The following is a 26,651-nucleotide window of genomic DNA, read 5'->3' as shown; positions in this document are numbered from 1 at the left end:
CAAAGACATGTAGCAGAATACATCTCGGCCTAAATTTATGAAGAACAATTATTTATTTGCAAACTTTTATAACAGAAACAAAGAAAAACGTGTTTTTTTTTTCAAAAGTTTTGGTCTTTTTTTGTTAATTTAGCAAAAAAATTAAAATCAACGGTGATTAAATACCACCAAAGGAAAGCTCTAGTTGTGTGAAGAAAATGATAAAATTTTAGTTTGGGTACAATGTTGTATGACCGCGCAATTGTCATTCAAAGTATGAGAGCGCTGAAACCTGAAAAATGGCCTGGGCAGGAAGGGGGTAAAAGTGCCCGGTATTGAAATGGTTAAACTAGTGCAGTGCTGTGTTGCACAAAAATGGCATAAATTCGATTATCTTTACCAGGAGTCCTCAAACTTTTTAAACAGGGGGCCAGTTCACTGTCCCTCAGACCGTCGGAGGGCCGGACTATAGTTTAAAAAAAAAAAACTATAAACAAATGCAGTACAGGAGATGACCAGAGACTGGGGGCATACAACGGCAGCAGGAATACTGGGCCGGCCGCTCCATAAGATGCACAGACATTTACCCCCAAGTGTGTCTTATGGAGCGAAATAGTGCTCCATCATCAGTGTCAGTGGGAGGAATAGTGCCCCATCATTGGTGCCAGTGGGAGGAATAGTGCCCCATCATTGGTGTCCGTGGGAGGAATAGTGCCCCATCATTGGTGTCAGTGGGAGGAATAGTGCCCCATCATTGGTGTCAGTGGGAGGAATAGTGCCCCATCATTGGTGTCAGTGGGAGGAATAGTGCCCCATCATTGATGTCAGTGGGAGGAATAGTTCCCCATCATTAGTGTCAGTGGGGGGAGGAATAATGCCCCATTGTTGGTGTCAGTGGGGGGAGGAATAGTGCCCCATCGTTGGTGTCAGTGAGGGGGGGAATAGTGTCCCATCATTGGTGTCAGTGGGGGAAGGGGATAGTGTCCCAACATTGGTGTCAGTGGGAGGAATAGTGTCCCATCATTGGTGTCAGTGGGAAGAATAAGGCCCCATCTTTGGTGTCAGTGGGAGGAATAGTATGTCATTGGTGTCAGTGGGGGGGAATAGTGCCCCGTCATTGGTGTCAGTTGGGGGGATAGTGTCCCAACATTGGTGTCAGTGGGAGGAATAGTACCCCATCATTGGTGTCAGTGGGGGAAGGAATAGTGTTCCATCGTTGGTGTCAGTGGGGGGTGGAATAGTGCCCCATCGTTGGTGTCAGTGGGAGGGAGGAATAGTGCCCCATCATTGGTGTCAGTGGGGGAAGGAATAGTGTTCCATCGTTGGTGTCAGCGGGGGAAGGAATAGTGTTCCATCGTTGGTGTCAGCGGAGGAAGGAATAGTGTTCCATCGTTGGTGTCAGTGGGGGGAGGAATAGTGCCCCATCATTGGTGTCAGTGGGAGGAATAGCGCCCCATCATTGGTGTCAGTGGGAGGAATAGCGCCCCATCATTGGTGTCAGTGGGAGGAATAATGCCCCATCATTAGTATCAGTGACACCAATGATGGGCCACTATTCCTCCCACTGACACAAATGACACTTAACTTGCTGACCCCTGCTCCAGCATGGTGCTGCTGCAGCCAGCTACCTGGTTGCAGCAGCACCATCTGCACGGCACACTTACCTGTCAGCTGTCCTTCACTCCGGCCTCTCCCTCACTAGATGTTCGCGAGTCCGCTCGGCTCCGCCTCCTCGCAGGTGATTGGCCACCTGTGTGCCTTTCCTGAGCTACAGTTCTGGTGCCCAATCACCGGTGAGGAGGCGGAGCCGAGCGGCAGGAGTGAATGAAGGAGCAGCACTTCCTGGACTGGATCGTTGTGGGACTGGGACTGGAGCCAGATAAGGTACAGCAGACCCCTGCCCGCCCCTGTACTTAGTGTCCCTTCCTTGCGAAAAATACGCCCCTGCCGGCGGGCCGGATAAATGTCCTCGGTGGGCCACTTGTGGCCCGCGGGCCATAGTTTGAGGACCCCTGATCTATGCCATAGTTTGTAAACGCTATAATTTTCACACAAAGCAATCAATATACACTTATCTGGATTTTGTTTACCAAAAACATGGAGCAGAATACATTTTGGCCTAAATTTATAACTAACTTTGAGTTTACTATATATTTTTTATAGCCGAAAGTAAAAAATATAGTTTTGTTTTTCAAAATTTTCTGTCATTTTTTGTTTATAGCACAAAAAAATAAAAAGTGCACAGGTGATCAAATACCACCGAAAGAAAGCTCTATATGTGTGGAAAAAAAGGACATAAATTTCTTTTGGACACAGCATTGCATGGCCGCGCAATTACCAGTTGAAATAGTGCAGCGCCGAATAGCAAAAAAAGGCCTGGTCAGGAAGGGGGGTATATCCTCAGGAGGGCAAGTGGCTAGCAAGGAGAAAAAGATGCAACGGGGTTTGTTTACTAAAGCTAGAGAGTGCAAATACAGGCTGACTTCTGCATAGAAATCAATCAGCTTCTATCCTCAGCATGTTCAATTAAGCTTTGGCAATAACACCTGGAAGCTGATTGGTTTCAATGCAGAAGTGAGCCTGATTTTGCACTATCCAGCTTTAGTAAATAAACCCCAATGCGTCTTTTTCTCCATTGAAGAGGAGAAAACACATCTGGGACAGGCTGTAGAGTGACTGATTACAGTGATAGCCAATCAGAGGATCACAGTGATCAGGAACAGAGCCTCCCAGTTCCCAATCATTAGTAGGAGACCTGGGGCTCTTGGCACAAGCACAGATACACATATATGCTGCCCTACGGAAGAAGACCCACCTCAGTGTGGCCACATACAGTTGCAAGAAAAAGTATGTGAACCCCTTGGGATTACGTGGAGTTTTGCATGAATTGGGCATAAAATGTGCTCTGAACGTCATCTAAGTCACAACAATAGAAGAACACAGTCTGTTGAACATAATACTACACAAACATTAGATGTTGCCATGGTTTAATTGCACATAACATGTAAACATTCACAGTGCAGGGAGGAAAAAGTATGTGAACCTTTGGACTTAATAACTGGTTGACCCTCCTTTGGCAGCAATAACCTCAACCAAACGTTTCCTGTAGTTGCAGATCAGACCTGCACAACGATCTGGAGTAATTTTGGACCACTCCTCTTCACAAAACTGTTTCAGTGTAGCAATATTCTTGGGATGTCTGGTGTGAATCGCTCTCTTAAGGTCATGCCACAGCATTTCAATCGGGTTGAGGTCAGGACTCTGACTGGGCCACTCCAGAAGGTGTATTCTGTGCTGTTGCAGCCATCGTTTTGTTGAATTACTTGTATGCTTTGGGTCATTGTCCTGTTGCATCACCCATCCTCTGCGGAGCTTCAGTTGGCGGACAGATGGTCGTACGTTTTCCTGCAAAATGTCTTGATAAACTCTGGAATTCATTTTCCCATCAATGACAACAATCCGTCCAGGCCCTGAGGCAGCAAAGCAGCCCCAAACCATGATGCTCCCTCCGCCATGTTTTACAGTGGGGATGAGGTTTTTATGTTGGTGTGCTGTGCCTTTTTTTCTCCACACATAGTGTTGTGTGTTCTTCCCAAACAACTCAATCTTGGTTTCATCTGTCCACAGTATATTTTGCCAGTAGTGCTGTGGAACATCCAGGTGCTCTTTTGCAAACTTCAAACGTGCTGCAATATTCTTTTTGGACAGCAATGGCTTCCTCCGTGGTGTCCTCCCATGTACTCCATTCTTGTTTAATGTTTTCCTTATTGTAGATGTGTCAACAAAAATGTTAGCATGTGCCAGAGATTTCTGTAGGTCTTTAGCTGACACTCTGGGATTCTTCTTTACCTCATGCAGCATTCTGCGCTGTGCTCTTGCAGTCATTTTTACAGGACGACCACGCCTAGGGAGAGTAGCAACAGTGCTAAACTTTCTCCATTTGTAGACAGTCTGTCTTACCGTGGACACATGAACATCAAGGCTTTTGGAGATACTTTTGCAACCCTTTCCAGCTTCATGCAAGTCAACAATTCTTGATCGTAGGTCTTCTGAGAGCTCTTTTCTGCGAGGCATGGTTCACATCAGACAGTGCTTCTTGAAACCAGTAAATCAAAAACAGGTGTGTGTTTTTTAAGGGCAGGACAGCTGTCAGCAACACATCCAATATCATCACACTGATTGGAGTCAAGGTTGGCTCACTCTTGGCTCCAATTAGCTCTGGGAGAAGTCATTAAGCTAGGGCCTCACATACTTTTTCCTCCCTGCACTGTGAATGTTTACATGTTATGTGCAATTAAACCATGGCAACATCTAATGTTTGTGTAGTATTATGTTCAGCAGACTGTGTTCTTCTATTGTTGAGACTTAGATGACGTTCAGAGCACATTTTATGCCCAATTCATGCAAAACTCCACGTAATCCCAAAGGGTTCACATACTTTTTCTTGCAACTGTATATGTGTACAGTTCATGGGAAGGGGTTAGTCTATCAGTATGTCTTTACAGTGTGAGAGGAAACCCTATGCAAGCACAAGGAAAACATGCAAAAAATATATAGACATTGTCCTAGACAGGATTTGAACCAAGGACCCCAGTACTGCAACACAGAAATGTTAACCACTACGCCACTGTGCTGCCCCAAGCGTGTTTCTTTCCCCTTCAAATAGATATGATATAAACTACTGCCCCTCTGGAGCATTTCATACATTTTTCACACACACCATCGGCATATTTGCCCATAAAGTTACCTAAACATTCTAGAACATATATATTCATATGTAACATATCATATAACATATATTTTCTGAACTCAGAGGCCCTGTAAAATAAAAAGATGGTAAGTGCACGATTTTTGCACATTTGTACATCAAATTTTTATTTTCAGGAAAAAATACACTGAAATAAATATTTAGTGCACACAAACATAATTTAATTCCCCAATGATTTCTTGTACAAAATAAAAGATTTGGTTGTGTCGAGTAAATAGTGCCCGTGAAATGGTGAAAAATTATGGTATTTAAAACTATTATTAGGTGATGCTTTAAAAGCCTTTACAGCTCATCAATTTAGAGTTAACAATAAATGACGGTCCTAGAGTTCCTGCTCTTATTCTGGCATGCACGGTGACTTGTAAGATGTGCATTTGCATTTGTATATGTGTGCGCAGGGTGAAAGGGGTGCGTTTATTTTTTACTTATTTTATTATATTTTACTTTCTTTTATTTTCTTTTTTTGTTTGTACTGAACTTTACTGCTATCACAGGGGGACTATGAAGCCCCCTACATGATAGATTTGGTGGCAAGCGACAAATACTCTTTATGAAGACATAGGGGCTGTGTTAAACCCCTAATGTCTACCCTGCCCTCTGTTCCTTATTCCACAGCCCTGCAGCAGTGAGCACTCCTTTTTTTCTACAGACCCAAAATGCCAACAGGCCACATGGTCATTCAGGGCTGCGCACCTACCCCTGCAAGCCTGTCAAACTTGGATATGTGGCTATGTCCCCTTTGGTATATATATATATATATATATATATATATATATATACACACATACACCAAATATGGGACCTGGTAGTATCAGTGTATTTTAATTATTTTCTTTTGCTATGTTTGTATCGCTGCTGTATCACCATTTATTACTATAGGCTGCCTACATGCAGCTCCAGGAGGCTCCAGACATCTAAATAAACACCTCATTCACACTGTCCAGGCCTCTGAGCCCATGTGAATGAGGCCAAAAGAAAGCTGCAGATCCATGATGGTATAGTTAAAGCTGAATCATGGGAAGAATTTAAAGCTACTCTTGCAATGGGGCTCTCCATGCACTGCAGGTGTTAAAGTCCATTTTTGTTTAGGGTACCATTAGAAAGCAGTTTTACTTATCCAATTCCTCTCTCCCCTAGTGCTTACTTCTCTCCAATGCTCTGTCCTCCAATGCACCATCCTCACTTACAATGCAGAACTTGTAGGCAGGTAGCCTACTGTAGATAGTTAGTTTTGTCTGCCTCAACTAGGGGGAAGGTGTTAATGCTTTTACTGCCTTCCCCAGGTTAGTATGTAAGCTTTTTGCAGTGCTCTGCTCTTCTCCCTGTATCATATAAAAAGGGGGAAGGCTCTGCCCAGACAAGTCCTGCCACATGGGAAGCAGCAAGAGGCTCACAGAGGAAGATGTGACCATTTACAGCCTGCAGTTACCTGCCAGGAGGGAGTCCTAAGTCCTGAGGGTCTCCAGAGAGTCGACTGAGTCTTCTGTTGAACTCTGCTTGGGGAACCGTTATACCGCCACCATGCAATAAAGGCAGCTGAGACTTGCCATCTGCTCTGAAGAACATCGACACCATCATCATGGACTATTGCCATTCTGGACTCTACCTATGTAGGTATGCTGAGGCAGCTACGGTTAGGGTTAGTTAAGGAAAAGACTCTTTGCCTGTTAAACTGTTATTCTGAGTTTTATCAGCCTTTGTAAAGGCAAAGCCTTTGAACCGTTGTTCTGCCTGGTTTGAAGTCTTTCTAAAGGGGTGTATGAAAGTTACCAGCACAATACACATAGACACTTGAAGCTTGGGTCAGTTAAAGCACATTGGAGTATGAAGTCAGTCTCTTCAAGAGCCAACATGGTTCGGAAGAGATGGAAGTGGTTGTCAAGAGTACCAAGAGTCTAGGAACCAGTATAAGCAGCCTGTTATGAAGCATGGTACCTGTACTAGGTGAGGTATACTCCAGTAGTGAGGGGATCGCTTATTTGTGTTCTCTCCCCAGTAGTCTGTCTCCCATAGCAATGGGAGCAGACCAGCATCACAAAGGCCCTCAGCCTAGCCGCCAGGTAAGGGAGAGTAAGAGGAACAAACTGCACGCATGAGTTCCACTCAAGGTGCACGGCAGGACTCCATTCTGCTACTGGGAGTGAGGTAACAGAGGTATCCTGGACTGGTGAACAAGAGCTCTGCGTGCCATCCAGGGCTCTGGATGGATTCTGACCATATGGTTGAGATCTTTTCAGAGTCTGGACCAGGTCTGTGACATCAGCCGACAGAGGGCTTCAGCCTGCTGTAGGCTGTAAAAGATTTGTGGTGAACACACGAACAGACAATGTTTAAGTCGAACCTACTCTTGACTCATACATCGAGCCCAACACTACTCGTGAATAGTTCCAGGAAGTTTGTCCTCAGTTATTGGGTCCCTTGGGCATCCTGTACCCCCCCCCCCTTACCCTATTCCAGTTCTAAATCCCTTTAATAGACAACAAAACAAAGGCTCAAGGACTGGTTTCTGACTTTGAATGCAAGCTTATGTGGAGAATGCAGATTGCCTGGCTGTGCAGAACTATAGGGGGACCTAAATCAACAGCAATCCCTAAGAGGTTAGTGCTACATACAGAACACTGAAAAACAAATGCATTGATAGTTCTATACTGTATTCCTTCTTAATAAACTGGCTGGACATTTGCTGGTATTAACAATAAAGCCTATACCAGGAGTGGGGTTTGAACCCACGAGGATATACATCCATTAGATCTTAAGTCCAACGCCTTAACCACTCGGCCATCCTGGTCCTGACTTCAGTTGTGTTTACAACACAAACAGATTTTCTAATATTTCCAAACACTATTTCTCCATAAAGAGGCAGACTGGCCTTTTTTACAGCTAAACAATGGCCAGATTTGGTAACTCTCATCCCATGTGTATGAGTAATAGAATGTCAGCCGGTAGCTTTCATATGGCATGTCTCTGCTGCCATAAGTGCTTCTTTGCTGACTGCTAGCATTTTTTTCTAATTGCACACTGAACAGCTCACTGTACAATCTACACATGCCACAAGTGCAAGGAAGAAGTAACTCCTTTCCACGTGTACGAGAGTCAAAGCTTTTCTTTGTACTATACAGGGGAAACTCAAAAAATTTGAATATCGCGCAAAAGTTCATTTATTTCAGTAATGCAACTTAACCACTTCCCGTCCGGCCGCTGTTTATAAACGGCAGGACGGGACACCTACAGCAGCGGGTTGCCGTCTCTAAACGGCACCTTGTATTTGAGGCTCGTGCGCGGCTCCTAGAGCGCGCACCCGCGAGCCCGATGATCGCCGAGTCCGACGGACACGGTGGATTACGTGACATGGTATGGGACCAATGAAATCGGTCCCATACCATGTGATCAGCTGTGTCCAATAAGGACACAGCTTAACTGTAAACAAAAGCCGCATGGTGCGGCTTCCGCCTCCTTCTCCTCTCACGGAGTTGTCTGTGAGAGGAGAAACAGCGAAGAAAAGGGTTGTAGCTAACTGCCCTCCACCTCAGTGACACCTGATCGCCCCCAAAGTGTCCCTGATCGCCCCTAAAGTGGCCCTGATCGCCCCTAAAGTGGCCCTGATTGCCCCACGTGTCCCTGATCACCCCAATAAGTGGCCCTGATTGCCCCAACAAGTGGCCCTGATCGTCCCCACAAGTGTCCCTGATTGCCCCCACAAGTGTCCCTGATTGCCCCAAGTGTCCCTGATTGCCCCAAGTGTCCCTGATTGCCCCAAGTGGCCCTGATCGCCCACAAGTGGTCCTGATCGCCCACAAGTGGCCCTGATTGCCCACAAGTGGCCCTGATCGCCCAACAAGTGGCCCAGCAGTGTCCCTGATTGTCAGTGTCCCTGATCACCACATAGTGGCCCAGCAGTGTTCCTGATCGCCACAGTGTCCCTGATCGTCACAGTGTCCCTGATCGCCGCAGTGGCCAAGCAGTGTCCCTGATCGTCACACAAGTGGCCCAGCAGTATCGCCGCAGTGGCCAAGCAGTGTCCCTGATTGCCACACAAGTGGCCCAGAAGTGTCCCTGATTGCTGCAGTGGCCCAGCAGTGTCCCTGATCACCGCAGTGTCCCTGATTGCCGCACAAGTGGTCCAGCAGTGTTCCTGATCGCCACAGTGTCCCTGATTGCCACACAAGTGGTCCAGCAGTGTCCCTGATTGCCGCAGTGTCCCCGATTGCCGCAGTGGCCCAGCAGTGTCCCTGATCGCCACACAAGTGGCCCAGCAGTGTCCCTGATCGCCGCACAAGTAACCCAGCATTGTCCCCGATTGCCGCACAAGTGGTCCAGCAGTGTCCCTGATCACCGCAGTGGCCCAGCAGTGTCCCTGATCACCGCAGTGTCCCTGATTGCCGCACAAGTGGTCCAGCAGTGTCCCTGATCGCCGCAGTGGCCCTGATTGCCGCAGTGGCCCAGCAGTGTCCCTGACCACCACACAAGTGGCCCAGCAGTGTCCCTGATCACCGCATTGGCCCAGCAGTGTTCCTGATCACCACACAAGTGGCCCAGCAGTGTCCCTGATCACCGCATTGGCCCAGCAGTGTTCCTGATCACCACACAATTGGTCCAGCAGTGTCCCTGATCCCCACATTGGCCCAGCAGTGTTCCTGATCACAACACAAGTGGCCCAGCAGTGTCCCTGATCGCCGGATAAGTGGCCCAGCAGTGTCCCTGATCGCCGGATAAGTGGTCCAGCAGTGCCCCTGATCACCGAAGTGTCCCTGATCACCGCAGTAGTCCAGCAGTGTTTCTGATTGCCACACAAGTGGCCCAGCAGTGTCCTGATCATCGCAGTGGCCCAGCAGTGTCCCTGATCGCCGCAGAAGTGGTCCAGCAGTGTCCCTGATTGCCGCAGTGTCCCAGCAGTGTCCCTGATCACCGCAGTGTCCCCGATTGCTGCACAAGTGGTCCAGCAGTGTCCCTGATCACCGCAGTGTCCCTGATTGCCGCAGTGGCCCAGATCACCACACAAGTGGCCCAGCAGTGTCCCTGATCACCACACAAGTGGCCAGCAGTGTCCCTGATCGCCGGAAAAGTGGTCCAGCAGTGCCCCTGATCACCGCAGTGTCCCTGATCACCGCAGTTTCCCAGCAGTGTTTCTGATCGCCACACAAGTGGCCCAGCAGTGTCCTGATCATCGCAGTGGCCCAGCAGTGTCCATGGTCGCCGCACAAGTGGTCCAGCAGTGTCCCTGATCGCCACAGTGTCCCTGATTGCCACAGTGTCCCTGATCGCCACACAAGTGGCCCAGCAGTGTCCCTGATCACCGCAGTGGCCCAGCAGTGTCCCTGATCACCATACAGTGGCCCAATCAGTGTCCCTGATCACCTTACAGTGTGCCTGTTCATAAAGTGTCCCTGATCTCTGCCACACCAGTGGATCCTGTTCACTGCCATCGTCTGTGAGGAGAGAGATCCAGTACAGCTAACTGTGAGTAATTTTCAGCCTTTGCACAGAGTTTACACACACTCACAAAACATTGCCAGCCACCTCACTGTATCTCTGATTTTTGCCCAACAGTGACTAGTGTGAACCAACTGCAGCCAGATATCTGTCCCTCACTGCAACACCATCCTGATCACTGCCATACCAGTGGGTCCTGATCAGTGTCAAAAATATGGCCAAAAGATCATATACAAGCGAGGAGGCATTTCAAATTCTGAGTATGACAGATGAGAGTGACGGAGAATTTAAAACATACCTTGGGGTGTTTGCTTTCCAAAATAGGGTCTTTTTGTGGATAATTCCATTGTCCTGATGCTCCAGGACCTCCAAAACAGCAATAGGTAGTTAAGAAATTAGATGTGCGATCTTTGCCCTTAGAACGCTAACAAGTGCTTATTGGATGTGGAACCCCTCTATGTGGCCAGACTGTGAAAAAGTCTCACACATTTGGTATCACCATATTCAGGAAGAGTTAGGGAATGTGTTTTGGGGTGTAATTTTAAGTATGCCTATGCAGTGTATTAGAAATATCTCATAGATTGACAACTTTGTGTAGAAAAAAATACATTTTCGTTTTCTTTTCGCATTTTCCAAAAACTTGTGGCAAAAAATGAAGTCTTCAGAAGACTCTGCATGCCTCTTAAAACATACCTTGGGGTGTTTTTTTTTCCAAAATAGGGTCATTTTGTGGATAATTCCATTGCCCTGATGCTCCAGGACCTCCAAAACGGCAATAGGTAGTCAAGAAATTAGATGTGTAATTTTTGCCCTTAGAACGCTAACAGGTGCTTATTGGATGTGGAACCCCTCTATGTGGCCAGACTGTGAAAAAGTCTCACACATTTGGTATCGCCATATTCAGCAGGAGTTAAAGAATGCGTTTTGAGGTATCATTTTAAGTATGCCTATGCTGTGTAATAGAAATATCTCATAGATTGACAACTTTGCGTAAAAAAAAATACATTTTCATTTTCTTTTCACATTTTCCAAAAACATGTGGCAAAAAATTAAGTCTTCAGAGGACTCCCCATGCCTCTTAAAACATACCTTGAGGTGTTTTCTTTCGAAAATGGGGTCATTTTGTGGGTAATTCAATTGTCCTGGTGCTCCAGGACCTCCAAAACTGTGATAGACAGTCAAGAAATTAGATGTGTAATTTTTGCCCCTAGAACGCCTAAGGGTGCTTATTGGATGTGGGGCCCTTCTATGTGGTTAGGCTGTGAAAAAGTTTTACACATGTGGTATCGCCATACTCAGGATGAGTAGCAGAATGTGTTTTGGGGTGTAATTGCAAGTATGCCTATGCCGTGTGAGAGAAAGAACTTGTTAAATGACAACTTTGTGGGAAAAAAAAAAAGAATTATTTTTACTTTCATCATTTCCTTAAAAAATTGGCAAAAAATGACAACTTCAAAAAACTCCCCATGCCTCTCATTAAATACCTCAGACTGTCTACTTTCCAAAAAGGGGTCGTTTGGGGGGTATTTGTACTGTCCTGGCATTTTAGGGCCCCAAGAAATTATATAGGTAGTCCGTGCATCAGGATTGATACATTTTCAAATATATCAAATATATATACCGTGGTCTGTGGACTCTATAACTTTCACAAAGACTAAATAATACACACTGATTTGGGTTATGTCTACCAACAAAATGTAGCACAATGGATTTTGGCCTAAATTTATGAAGAAAGTATATTTATTTGCAAAATTTAGTATCAAATACTAAGAAAAACATGTTTTTTTTCAAAATTTTCAGTCTTTTTTCATTTTTCTAGCAAAAAATAAAAACCCCAGTGATGATTAAATACCACCAAATTAAAGCTCTATTTGTTTGAAAAAAATGATAATAATTTCATTTAGATACAGTGTTGTATGCCTGAGTAATTGTCATTCACAATGTGAGAGCGCCGAAAGCTGAAAATTGGCCTGGACAGGAAGGGGGTAAAAGTGTCCGGACAGGAAGTGGTTAAAAGGTGAAACTAATATATGAGATAGACTCATTACAAGCAAAGCAAGATAGTTCAAGCCGTGATTTGTCATAATTGTGATGATTATGGATTACAGCTCATGAAAACCCCAAATCCACAATCTCAGAAAATTAGAATATTACATGCAATCAATAAAACAAGGATTGTACATAGAACAATATCGGACCTCTGAAAAGTATAAGCATGCATATGTACTCAGTACGGGCCCCTTTTCCAGCAATTACTGCCTTTAGTTAACCCTTTAGTGAATGGGCAGGGGTACAAGTACCCCTTACTTATTCACAAGGGAGGGGCAGCATCAGGGTGCCCCCATGTTTAAAGGGGTACCCTGATGCTAATGACCCCCCCTGCCCGCAGACCCCCACAACCCCCACGGCCAGGGTTGTGGGGAAGAGGCCCTTTTCCCCATTGTCCTGGTTAGCCGCAGTGCTCAGATCAAGGGTCTAGAAATTAGGGGGGATCACACATTTTTTCCCCCATATTTTGGGGGTATGGTTCCCCTTAAAAGTCCCGCCAGGCCTGAAGGGCTTGGTATGGCTTTTAGGAGGAACCACATGCACTGGTAGGAATTGGGGGGACCCCATGTTGTTTGTTTTATATATATATATATATATATATATATATATATATCTGTCATTTTATTTTTAAAAAAATCAGTCGTGCTGCAGCAGGTTCTATATATTGTACAGATGTGCAACTTTGCAGATAGTTTAAGGGGAAACCCCCCCCCATGCATGATATTTAAAGGAATGTTTTTGGTTTTTTTTGCTTTTTTTACTTTAAGCAAGGAAAAATGACTGCCCCTTTAAAAAGGACTGCTGCAACTGGTAGTAACAGCAGACGGTGCCTTTAGTTTACCTGGCTTCTAGCGGCCAGGTAAGAAGCTGATCAGACCGATCTGTGTCTGACTGTCTGCATTGGAGGCCAGTGGAGAGATTTGGGTTCTGACAGACCCCAGATCTCTCCATAAAGTCCTGCATGCATATGTAAATAGTGATTGCACCAAACTTGTGAGGTATCCTCATGAACGTCAGAGTGAGAGCAATAGTTTTAGCTGCTAGCGTAACATCATCTGTTATAATTTAACGAAAAATTAAGTGTTATATAGAGTTTGTGTGCAATAAAATTTATTAAAGTGTATTGATTCCAAACAAATTGCATTTGAAAAAAGAGAAAATCCAGTGTGACATAAAAAATTGCAACACCCACCATTGTATTCTTTAGGGCCTCTGCAAAAAAAAAAGAAGAAGAAAATTATATATATATATATATATATATATATATATATATATATATATATATATTTATAATGTTAGGGGGTTTCTAGCAAGAGTAAAATGTCAGAATTAGCCCAGCAGGAAGTAGTTAAAGCCGAGCTCTGGAGAAAAGAAAAATCCTCCCTTGCACTGGGGCTCATTCCACATAGCAAGGGTAAATGATCATTTATGCCTTTAATACCAGGAAAAACGACTTTAAATTACTTCACCCCTCGCTCCCCTGGCAGTCAGCAATCTCCCCTTCTCTCTGTATGTGGGTGGTCCCTCGGTGTCCTCACAAATAATTAAGGGCTATTGGACCTGCATTGCACTTGATAATATCAGACATTCAACTGTCAAATCACCTTATAGAAAAGGCTGTGGCACCCAGCGAGTTATATATAAAAAAAAAAAAACAGCTCATGCTGCAAAACTAACCTTCGTTTTGAAGCTGAACCTACAGTCCTTCTTTTTGGCCACAAGATATCCTCAGTCGCCTTGCCCTACCCCCTAAAAGGGGCTTTGGACTGATTTTTTTAATTTTCTGAATAAGTGGAGGAATGGGGGGGATCTAAAATTCATTCAAATTGGCTTTAAGATTGTTTACTAGTGATGGGCCAAACACCCCCCGTTCGGTTTGCGGTCGAACATTCGAACCTAGCGAAAGTTCAACCGCAAACTTCAAACTCATTGCAAGTCTATGGGACCTGAACTTGTAAATTCAAAAGTGCCCATTTTGAAGGGGTATGGAGACTCGGGTACTGCACATCTCTACAGTGTATAGAACCTGCTGCAGCAGGACTGACTATTTTTTTGTAAATTACATTTTTATAAAAAAAAAAAAAGATAGTGTGGGGTCCCCCCCCAATCTATACCAGACCACATAGGTCAGGTAGGAAGGTTAGGAGAGACCCCACAGTATTTTTTTTTAAAGTGCGTGGGGTTTTAAAGTGCGTGGGGTTCCCCCTAAAAGCCCTACCAGGCCCTTTAGACCTGGTGGGGCTTTTAAGGGTAACCCCAACCCCAAAAAATGGGAGGAAAAAAGCGTGCAGTCCCCCCATAAATTCCTACCAGACCCTTAATCCGAGCACAGGCCTGGAAGGTCAGGAAAGAGGGGGGGGGGTAATGAGCGCCCCCCCTGTGGCTTATCAGGCTACATGCCCTCTGCATGGGGACAGAGTCCTGTAAGGGAATTCCTGTGAGATGGCTGGCTAATAGAAATATGCATGCGCACAGAAATATCCATAGAATAGTGACCAGACGTGCGCATGCGCATAGAAATGCATGATCGCGCACAAGTACACGGACGTGCACAGTGAATATTGGTGCCAGATGGACTATTTAAAGGATGCTTCTGCCTGTGCTTACTGCTGACTGGTCTTAAGCTGTTTCCCTGTGTCCTGCTGTATTCTTGTATGATCCCCTTGTTGCTGACCCGGCTTGTTCCTGACCTAAGTTCAGATTCCTCTCCTGCCTTGTTGCTCGTTCCTGATTCCGGCTCTTTTCCTGACTTCGGCTTGCTTATGATTTGGTACCTCGCTGCTCACCTGTTGATGACCTTGGCTATTCCTGTGACCTTGCTCCTGTCTCAGATCCCAGCTTCCTGTCTTGCTCGAGTGCCCATCTGGCTGTCTATTATACCAGCTCTGCACACCATAAACTGTTCCTGCTTCAAGCCAGCTGGGAGATCTGACACATCACTTATCCTGATCCTGTTGTGCAAGCGGAGTGCCCTTTTAACCCAGGTGGGATTCCGAAACATGGCTACCGTTCCTGAACCGGTGGTTCGCCAGTCTCTTCAGGATTCCAGCTGCAAGCTCTTCAGGCAACACCTACTGGCACTCTTGTTCCCCAGGTCTCTCAGCACCCTCTGTTCCACTTCCAGCGGGGTCAGGTCTAGTGACACAAGTGAGGCCGACCTCGTCATTTCATTCTCCTATCAGGTACGTGACAGTCCTCATGCCGATGGGGACAAGGGCCTCTTCCCCACAGCCCTGGGCTGTGGTTGTGGGGGCCCACAGGGGTGACTTATCGGAATCTGGAAACCTCCCCTTGTGAATGAGTAGGGATACATAGTATATAGTACATAGTATCCCTACTCATTCACCAAAAATGTAAATAAAAACACAACAGTCTTTGACAAGTCCTTTATTTAAAAAAAAAAAAGCCAAAAAATAAGGTTTGTTGTAATCCATCGTCAATCACGCTTTCCTGCATTGTCACAATGAAAAAAAACACCTGCCAACCTGTCCGCACCCCCTGAGCACTCGCTGCAATCTGATATTTGTCAGTCAGATGTAAACAATTGGGCGGAGCTAGCAGTGACATCACCACTAGCTCTGCCCAGTTGTGCTGTGATTGGTTAGGTGAATTGCTTTGGTCAATCACAATACACTGTGAGAGCACAGTGCATTGTGGGGCGTGGCGGGCGAACAGTTCCTCAAACACATAAAGGGACGATATTCGAGTGGCACATCAAGCCCATCACTGTTGTTTACACACACCTTAACACTTATGCTATATGATAGTTTACAAACACATACAACCTAGAATTGAGAGAGAGATTTAGGAAATAACAATTAATTCATAAGGCAAACAAAGACTGCAGCTATTTAAATATTCCTTTATGTACTGTATTTGATACCTTTCTTCATTCTATCTACCTATCTTTCAGTCTATCTTTCTCAGTCTGTTAGCCTTGTTTTCTCTCCCCAAAGTCCACTGAGTAAGATGGGGTACAGAAGAAAAAATTGATCCTTCACCTCATTTTTTTTTTACAGCTGTCAGACATGAACCTGGAATATGGAGCCCGCTGCACTGACGCTCACAAAGCTCGCACTTTCTTCAACGTTGACAGATTGCCATTTAACCGTCAAACAAAAAGCAAGTGTTTCTGTTCCCGGCCAGCGGTATGACAAGGTTAACGTTCCGCATGATGGAATGTGAAGTACATTTCCCCATATTAGAGACCTGTCACTTCAAACATTTCTTTTTCTTGATCAACTATTGGGGGCGAATTCTCTGTAACCCTTTATTAGCCCATGTTTTTCTCCCATTTTTTGATGCGAAACACAATGCCCATTTGTATAATCACAGAAGAAATCTTTTTACTTTATAAGAAAATATTGCAAGGATTTTTTTTTCCTTTTTTGCCATCTGCTCTAATTATTCCTAATGTTTGGCCACCATCTTTGTACAACAATGAAAATAATTACGTCCTGGAGGGCAAATAAGAAAGATACAGGGATAAACAAAAGTTAATTACATTTTGCTCAGGGAAACAAGCAACTTTCCTAATAAAGAAGCAATTAGGTAGGTAGACGCATCACTTATCATTTAAAAAAAACATAAAATGTACCGGTTTGTCATATAAAATAATATAAAAACAAGGTATTGCCTACCAAGCTTATAATTTACTTAATATAATAAATGTATACAGCACCAAAGTATTTCATAGTACTTCACATGCTCACTGTTCAGCCAAGACTCTACCACAGAGGAGATTACAAACCATCACAATATCTGCCTTCTGTATTATGATAGGCTGCTGACCTATAATTTCAGTATGTTTGACTGACTCCTCCACACGCGAGTTATTCTAAGGGAGATGGTAACCCATAAATGTGAGAGGTCATAGCCTGATTGTAGTAATGCTCTTGAATTCAAGTATTGTTTACAATAATCATACTGGTTCCTCCCAGGAGTTGACAATAAGCCCCTTGGGCAGCTGGAGGTGCTCATTATCACAGCAGGCTCAGCGCTCCTACAACTTGCTTGAAGACAGGCAACTATTTTCCAGGCCATACTTTTAAGTGGCCAATATATGCCGTCATCAGCCAGCTCATCTCAATCAACAAGCTATTTAATCATCCAATTACCCTTATGGCGGCCTTACATGGCTCACATTTCGGCCGATTCAGCTGGAAGCCATGGCACGCCCTGTTGGTATCAAACAGCTTGAGAAATTTTGATCTGAAAAGCTAAACAAAATTTTCAGTCGATTAGTGACAAAATAAGAGCAGTGGCTGTCCGAATACAACAGCAGCAGGGGAGATTTCTCCATCTATGCTATTGAGTGTGGGTGGGGGAATCTATTGATACACTATATTGCCAAAAGTATTGGGACGCCTGCCTTTACACGCACATGAACTTTAATGGCATCCCAGTCTTAGTCCGTAGGCTTTAATACTGAGTTGGCCCGCCCTTTCCAGCTATAACAGCTTCAACTCTTTTGGGAAGGCTGTCCACAAGGTTTAGGAGTGTGTCTATGGGAATGTTTGACCATTCTTCCAGAAGCACATTTGTGAGGTCAGGCACTGATGTCAGATGAGAAGGACTGGCTCACAGTCTCCGCTCTGTGCAGGCCACTCAAGTTCCTCCACCCCAAAGGTACTCATCCATGTCTTTATGGACCTTGCTTTGTGCACTGGAGTGCAGTCATGTTGGAACAGGAAGGGGCCATCCCCAAACTCTTCCCACAAAGTTAGGAGCATGAAATTGTCCAAAATGTCTTGGTATGCTGACACTGAGATCCTGGCTGTTAACACAGAGAACTGTACAATTTCCCTAGCATTTGCCACCATCAGAGTACCCTCATAAGAAGTGTGTTCCCATCACAGTGCCACCTTACATCAGGTATTCCCATCAGAGTGCCTCTTACATCTGGAGTCTCTCATCAGTGTGCCCCCTTACATCAGTTGCCCCCATCAGAGTGCCCCATTACATAGGGTTCCCGTATCATAGTGACCTAGGGTGTCCCCATCAGAGTGCCCCCTTACATCAAGTGTCCCCATCACAACAGGTGTGCCCATCAGAGTGCCCCCTTTACATCAGTTGTCCCCATCAGAGTGCTTTTTTACACCAGGTGTCCTCATCAAAGTGCCCCTTTCCATCATATTTCCCCATCAGCGTGCCCCTTAAGATAAAATGTGCCCATCAGAGTGTCCATTACCATAAAATAAGTGGCACACTGATAGGCACATTTTATGTTAAGGGACACTCTGATGGGCAAATTGTATGTTAAGGGACACTCTGATGGGCAAATGTTATGTTAAGGGGCACTCTGATGGGGAAATATGATGGAAAAGGGGCACTTTGATGATGACACCTGGTACCTGGCTCAGCCACTCAGCGATCCACTGAGATTCTGAGCCAGTCGCTCCTGCCCCCTCCACAACCCAGCGCTGGTGGGGCAGAGGAGAGAGCCAGAGACTGACAGCCCCAGCTCTCTGCTCAGAGCAGAGGGGGAGAACTGAGCAATCAGCGGTGTTTGATCACTCAGCTCTCACTGAAGAGCCGGCAAGGGACATATGCTGCTGTATCGGATTGATGCTGCATCCACCTAGGTGAGTGTTAATGTTTGCTTTCTGAAGTCCACACTTGTCTTTTAAGTAGTAAATCCCATTACAAATGTCCTATTTAAGTTTATTTGATTGGCTGAAATTACCGCATAAGCAGGCTAGAGCTAGCAAATAGCTTCAGGCAGGATAATACAACCATGCTAGAGGGTAATTGTTTATATGGCCCTATATGAGGAACTACAAGAGATACAGTGGTTGTCACAGCTCTTAAACACATAAGAATATATCCCTAGTTGCTACTCCTTCTGTATAATATGATTCACATTTTCTTTGCATCACATAGCTTTTAATATTTTTTCATAGATCCCATTTGTCATATAGAAGAACGGTTCTTCTTTTAGGAACCTTGTCCCTCTTCCTTCAGCTGGTTCCCTTCTTGAGCAGCACTGACTGGTAGGATTGTGAATGGTATATATGCACCACCTAAGTTTCTCACACACAATGTGGTAAGTGTCGCTTCAGGGTTTAAAGGCTGTTGTGGAGAAAACAAACATTTTTGTTTTCTCCGAATTATAATTAGTCTTGTTCTGGAGCCCGAGGCCTTTCCTGAGCTTTGGGTGGGAAAAGCCTCCATTCCTAGGTCCACATCATACCTAACAGCCAGACCTCATTAGTTGTCTCAGCTGTCCATAGGCATTATACTGGACATGTGAGCTGAGTCTCTTTCTGTTGCGCTTTCCACTGTGGAAGCCTGCTGCTGTATGAAAAGTCTATATGCTGACATAAAACTACTGCAGTCGATGAACTTGTAGTTCATCGACTGCAGTATGAAATAGGAGGGTGCTGATGAGCATTCTCATAGTCCACTGACATTTCCTCCAGCTTTCTAACAGAAAGCCCATACAAAAGGTATGGGCCTGTAAGCTGGAGGACATGTCTACAGCAACCTGACATTGCACGTGCGATCCACTGATCCACTGATGGTGGGTACAATGCTTTCCAGGCTCCTAAAGGAAATAACACTTGTAAGTTTTTTATGCAAATTATGTGCATTTATTTTTTCCTGAAAGGTGCAGTTATCCTTTAAATGGTATGTTGTTTTTTTTTTTTGGGGGGGGGGGGAGTAAGATTCACAGAGGCAGAGTCATATAAAGAAACTTATGGATAATATAACATAAGTAACCATAAGATAAAGTGTCACTTTGAATATGTGGTAGGATTGGCTTGGTAGTTAGGATTATGGGACTGCTGTATGATAATATATACTGTGTTATAGCACTGATGGATGTGATTGCAAATCCCTCTGAACTGTAGAGATCTTTAGTTTAAAAGGACAACATTTAGAGGATTTCAAATGTAAAGAAGAATGGAAATGTTGTGTTATAGTGTGGCTGAGCAGAGAAAAGATGGAAGAGAAAAGGAATTGGGGGAGAGGAAATGGGATGTAGGAAGTCAGGGGAAGCCTGCAGTGGAGGGGTGACAGAAGGGAAAGGTAGGATGGGAGTCAAATAATGATGATATCATGCAGAGACCTGATAGGATCAAGGTGGGGGTGAATAGAGTTTGGTTATGTTCATATGCCAAGCTTTCGGCAGTCTTCTCCTGTGTCTACTGTGAATCCTACTGGTACTCTCCATGGCTGGAAATTCTAAAATGCAAGTAGTGCTGGTCCTCTGATGAGGCTTCTACAATTAATCCCAGCGACCTTGAAAGCCAAAGTACTGGAGATGCCTCTGCCTTGCTTCCAAGAAAGCACTGCCCAGCCTGACCAAGCAGTACTCAACGACTATGAACTTGAATCCCAACAGATTCTTACTACACTGGAACACTTTGAAAACACATCAGATCTCAATGGGGAAAAATATCATGCTGGATATCTATTCTGATATGGACTGGGTAATGTGTTAGGAATGTAAGAATTCCCCATCATTTGATGGAAATGAAAATTATCAACCTACAGAGGACTGAATTCAAAGACAGCACAAAAATCAAAGTGAAAAAATGATGCAGCAGGCTAGTCCATTTTGAAGAAATTTCATTGAAGCAACTCAAAATGGTACTCAGTAGTTTGTATGGCACCCATGTGCTTGTATGCATGCCTGACAAAGTTGGGCATTGCTCCTAATGAGACAACTGATGGTGTCCTGGGGTATTTCCTCCCAGATCTGGACCAGGGCATCACTGAGCTTCTGGACAATCTGAAGTGCAACCTGGCGATGTCAGATGGACCGAAACATGATATCCCAGATATGTTCTATTGGATTTAGGTCAGGCGAGTGTGCGGGCCATTCAATGGTATCAATTCCTTCATCCCCCAGGAACTGCCTGCATAGTCTTGCCAGAAGAGGTCGGGCATTGTCGTACACCAAGAGGAACCCAGGACCCATTGCACCAGCGTAGAGTCTGACAATGGGTCCATGGATTTCATCCAGATACCTAAGGGCAGTCAGGGTGCCATTGTCTAGCCTGCAGAGGTCTGTTCGTTCCACCATGAATATGCCTCCCCAGACCATCACTGACCCACCACCAAAACGGTCATGCCGAACGATGTTACAGGCAGCATAATGTTCTCCACGGCTTCTCCAGACCCTTTCACGTCTGTCGCATGTGCTCAGGATGAACCTGATCTCACCTATGAAAAGCACAGGGTTCCAGTGGCAGACCTGCTAATCCTGGTGTTCAGTGGCAAATACTAATCAAGCTCTATGGTGCGGGGCAGTGAGCACAGGGCCCACTAGAGGACGTTGGGCCCTCAGGCCACCCTCATGAAGTATGTTTCTGATTGTTTGATCAGAGACATTCACACCAGTGGCCTGCTGGAGGTCATTTTCTAGAGTTCTGGCAGATACCGGTCCTGCTGATGGGTTAAGGACCTTCTGCGGCCCTGTCTAGCTCTCCTAGAGTAACTGCCTGTCTCCTGGAAGCTCCTACATGCTCTTGAGACTGTGCTGGGAGACACAGCAAACCTTCTGGCAATAGCACGTATTGATGTGCCATCCTGGAGGAGTTGGACTGCCTGTGCAACCGCTGTAGGGTCCAGGTATCGCCTCATGCTACCAGTAGTGACACTGACTCTAGCCAAAACTAGTGAAAAACACTCAGAAAAGATGGGTAGGGAAAAAAATGTCAGTGGCCTCCACCTGTAAAACCATTTCTGTTTTTGGTATGACCCAATCTTTGAAGACCCACTCTATGAGTAAATATATGCATGGGGTAAAGATAGAGTCTATTAGCTGCAGAAGGCTCAACGGTTTCAGAGCAATGGTACAACCTATGGGATACCCAGTCTCTGGTTTCTCTCTCTGCAAGTGTGCCTCTGAATGTGACACAAGTATATTGCTAGATGATAGTTGCACAATAAGCTCTGCATTGTGGTGTTTTCAAGATCTGTGTGTAATGGTCAGTTAGGCGCTGAGCGCTCTACAGTTTTCAAAGTAGCAGTACAACCTTAGGTGTAACCCAGTCTCTGATAATTCATGTGTCAGTATATCTCAGGAATGAATGAAGACATCTAGGTAGGCTACCTTCGGAAGCTGCACTTCACATTCTGGCACTTCCCAAATCTGTGTGTTCTAAATTATATTGCTAAGAGTGCTTTTCCTAATTTTAGAGCAGAGGTACTCTGAAAAAACCCTGCATGGTCCACTGGACATTTTAGGTATCTCCTTTGAACATTCATCTCGTTTCTTAGTCCAGATTTGTGGCACAGTTCCTTTGTGTCCCAGTCTCTGTACATTTACTCTAGTGCTAGATATTATTGTATAGTTACCATATTTTATATGTGTGCTATTTTCACTGGATTGTGATCTAAGTACTAATTTAGTATACTACATCTTTTTATCCATGATAGAACCAGTCCCTTTAAGGATATGGTACTGCCCCTTGCATTGCATCAGTTTAGCTTCAAGTCAGTCAGGCTTGAAAGAGTGGGGGAATTTAAATAGAGAGAGAAAGTCTAGACAAGAAGGGAGTTGAAGAATTTGGAGGAGATGGAAAACTGACATTTTCACTGGCACCAACCAGAAGGCCTACTAAGGGTATGTAAAGCAGGCATGAATTTGTGCTAGGGGGAGAACCTCTGGGGGAATCCATCATGGAAAAAGATCTGGGGGTCCTAATAGATGACAGACTCATCAATGGCATGCAATACCAAGTTGCATCAATCAAAGCTAGCAGAATATTAGCATGCATAAAGAAGGGAATTTACTCAACAGTTAAAACAATAATCCTACCACTTTATTCAACTCTGGTTCGGCCACATCTGCAGTATGCATCCTGTTCTGGTCACCAGTCCTCAGGAAGGATGTGTTGGAAACGGAGAGAGCCCAGAGAAGGGAGCGACTAAACAAATAAGGGGACTGGAGGACCTCAGTTACAAGGAACGAGTACAAACATTAAACCTATTCTCCCTGGAAAAGAGGCAATTGAGAGGCGATATGATAGCAATATACAAATATTCTAATGGTGATTCTATCATAGGAAATAAACTATTCAGTTTCAGGAAGTACAAGAAGACATGGGGCCACTCAATGAAATTGGAGGAGAAGCGGTTTAAACTGCGTAGGGGATTTTACACTGTCAGGGCGGTAAGGATGTGGAACTCCCTTCCACAATCTGTGGTGTCAGCGGGAAGTATCAATAGTTTTAAAAACCTCTTTGGGCAGGCATCTTAGTGAACACAGTATACAGGGATGTGGGATATGACTTTTGTCATGAATGCACCCACACCCTCACAGGTGGAACTGGATGGACTAGTGTCTTTTTTCAACCTTACCAACTATGTTACTATGATAACTTCAGTTGGTAGAATAAGGGGAAGACACCTGTGGAGACCTGTTGGGAGGCCTTCAAAGTTACAGTTTGAGGCTCCTTCATGTCCACTGTAGGCGATATAAAAAAATCTTATGGCAGGAAACTACATGGATTGGGGCAGGGGGGACTAGAGAGAGAGACTATATACAAAACCCTTCTCCAAACACCTTCCAGGTGTTGAAGTGTATGACATTGCGCTTGCAGATGGGCATCTGCAACATCTCCTTTACCAAGTACAACACGTTTTTTAATCAGGTAACAAATACAGCTGCTTCCATGCTTTCCTTGCCAAACCAGAATATGTCCCAGTGGCTATACCCAGAATTTATGATGCTAATCACACACTACTAACTTCCAGTGACACCATTATGGCAGCTTTTCTCCACTATTATAGTGATTTATATAACGCACAGACCCAGTACAATGTTAATGATCTTGTGACATTTTGGATCACTTGAGTTATGTCACCTCTCTCCCACACAGAGGGAAATTTTAGACTTCCCTATGACAGAATAGAAACTATGGCATGTCCTTTCCTCCTTCTCAAAACCTAACACCCCAGATCTGCATCCTGTAGATGGTATATTTAATATAGAGACAGGCTGATTCCATGTCTATTATCTTTGTACAATGTGATAGTAAAAAGGAGGATTCTTCCAACCTTGAAAGAACATACCTAAACCAAACAAAGCCCCTTTGTGTTGGGAATTCTATAGATATCAATTGTTAATACAGATGTTAAAGTTCTGGCTAAAATATTAGCATGTTAACTAAGATTAGTTATCATGCTCCTTCCGTGATAAACAGTCACAAAAATATATACCCAAGATATAATGTCTGAAGTAAGGCATGGTCAAAAGCTCAGAATTTATTGCCTTACTTTTCAAATAATACTACTCTGCCCTTTACAACATTCTTAATTGAACCATTACCTAACAATTAGTCAAACCCTTCAGAACACTAGTTGAAGTTGCCTTTAGATCCTTCAGTATCGCATGCCCTACAGGTTTAATACACAAGTGAGAAGTCTTAGTGCAATTCTCACATTACCTACAAGAGTCCTGGGCCTAATGATATCTCAGTTGCTCTCAAACAATTTAAAGATGTCTTGGCACCAATATTTAATGCCATCTCTGAGATCTCCCTGTGGCAGACCTAACCAGGGCAGGGGCTTTTGGAGGGGACTAGGGCCTTTTACCCACTGATTATGGCCATGTAGGAGACCGGGGATTTTGTTTGCTTCTCCTGTGATGATGGATAATTCCATGAAAAGTGCTTGCATTAATTCTCTGAGTAAAGACAATACAGTGTCAGGAATCTGGGTATGACCAGAAATGTGTGGACTGACACAGGGAAACGCAGACTTCAGGTACAATCTAATTATTATTAGCCACCCAGATATATAACGCACAGTGAACAAACCAACCTTCCACTAATCTTAGTATGTGCAGGAACACAGGCGTAGTCAACCTGGAGAGGTGGAATGGTCAGGTAGGCCGTAAGGTACTGTCAGGTGCCGCCTGGCAGTGTCTCTAGCAGCCCACAGCACGGATTTCCTCAGGGCGCGGGGTCTAAGTCCCAGCCTGCTATTCACCAGGGCCCCTGATGATGGGGATGGACTTGGTGCAGACTGGAACCAGGTCGCGACCCCCGAGTGCGTCCGGCTGTGGTAGAGTGTACTGGCAGGGGAGTGCAGGAACGGAGTCAGATGGGAAGAGGCAGGCTTACTAAAGGTGATCCGTGCGGGATGGATAGATCGTCAGGTGAAGTAAGCGTAGTCAGACAGGCCGGGTCGGTATCGTGCGGTCAGCGTGGTACAGGGGGAGCAAGCAGAGAATGGTCGGGGTCACAAGCCAGGTTCAGCAGGTAGCGGGCAGCGCGGTACCGAGGATCAGGCAGAAGGAAGGTCAGGCAAGCCAGGGGTTCAACAGGAGACGGACAGCAGAGGTCAGGATCAAAGCAGGGTCAGCAACAAGGCAGGAACACAGGATACCAGGTACAGGGGCTCATGGGAAACATACACCAAGGCCCTGACCACAGGCCTGGTCATTCCTTAAATACACCTTCTGCAATCAGCCCAGGTGTTGGCTGATTGCAGGAGTGAGCTTCTGGCTGCTGAGAGCACCCGCTGGTCAGTCCTGGTACTGCAGCCCACACGGCAGGTGAGTCCCACCACCATTGGCGAGTCCATTCCTGACATACAGCTTCCCTTCTGGAGTGGATGGAAAGGTGTAATATTCATCTTGTACAGATTAATAGTCAGAGGAAATATGGGGCCTTCCTGCAGACTGGGTTGGAGAAGCTCCTCCACCTGGGACAGAAATATTTATCAACAATCTCCTTCAAGAAATCTATGAAGATAGATGAATTCCACTTTTTCAGACTGTTGGAATATTGTATGAGTTTTGTCTTATGATGGACAGATTATACAAGTGAAAGCAAACACCTGAAAGACAGCATGTGTAATGGACATGGTGTATTTAGGGGATGGAGGGCTGTCTGGGGTGGGCTCCCTGGCTTGTCTGAATGCTTGGCTGTTTATTAGCTTACTGTTAATTAGGTCACTACTAGCTGTTGGCTGTACTGCACTGTTTAGGATAATGTAATCAAGCTCTTACCTAATCTTTGTGGAATGTTTATCCCAGGGTGTAAAATTTGTGTGTATTGTTCATGTTGGTACTACCACTATTTCTGAAGTAAATAAAAACCTTTATTTCTGTTCAATAAAGAGTTCCAGTTTTTGCACCTAAGCTAGTGTCGACTAGGCTTGGGTGCGATGCCCAGCTATAATACCTTGGTCCTATGTTCCAGCAGCCGGGAAGCATTTCTCTGACGGAATCACTCAATCAGGTGACAGGTGGTAAGTCACATTTCAAGTCCAACTTGGGCATGGGCATTCCGAGGGGACTAGGGACTAGCCCCTAGTCCCTTCCAAAAGACCCTGTCCTGGATGGGTCTGTCACAGTGCCCTTTCTCCTGAAAATCTCACATTACCCTAATTACCATGGCCTAAATAGATCCTACCAGCTACATACAGTACCTATTTCATTAATGAATGTTGACTTGAAGATATA

At 44.9% G+C, this 26,651-nt stretch overlaps 1 protein-coding gene and 1 non-coding gene across 2 annotated transcripts in view; both read right to left on the bottom strand.

Moving 5' to 3' along the window:
• The window catches only part of PKHD1 (PKHD1 ciliary IPT domain containing fibrocystin/polyductin), an 808,705-nt gene that overhangs the window by 497,459 nt on the left and 284,595 nt on the right, over positions 1 to 26,651 (bottom strand). The gene's annotated exons all lie outside the window — the stretch shown is intronic.
• TRNAL-UAA (transfer RNA leucine (anticodon UAA)) lies at positions 7,453 to 7,535 on the bottom strand. The gene has a single exon. It is a non-coding gene; the product is annotated as a tRNA-Leu (tRNA).

The sequence above is a fragment of the Staurois parvus genome, unplaced genomic scaffold, assembly GCF_062004578.1.
Source record: "Staurois parvus isolate SC_StPar_1 unplaced genomic scaffold, SC_StPar_1.0 ptg000390l, whole genome shotgun sequence".
NCBI classification, from domain to species: Eukaryota; Metazoa; Chordata; class Amphibia; order Anura; family Ranidae; genus Staurois; species Staurois parvus.
Note: the sequence above shows the minus strand (reverse complement) of the source record. Positions and strands in the feature narration are given on the sequence as shown.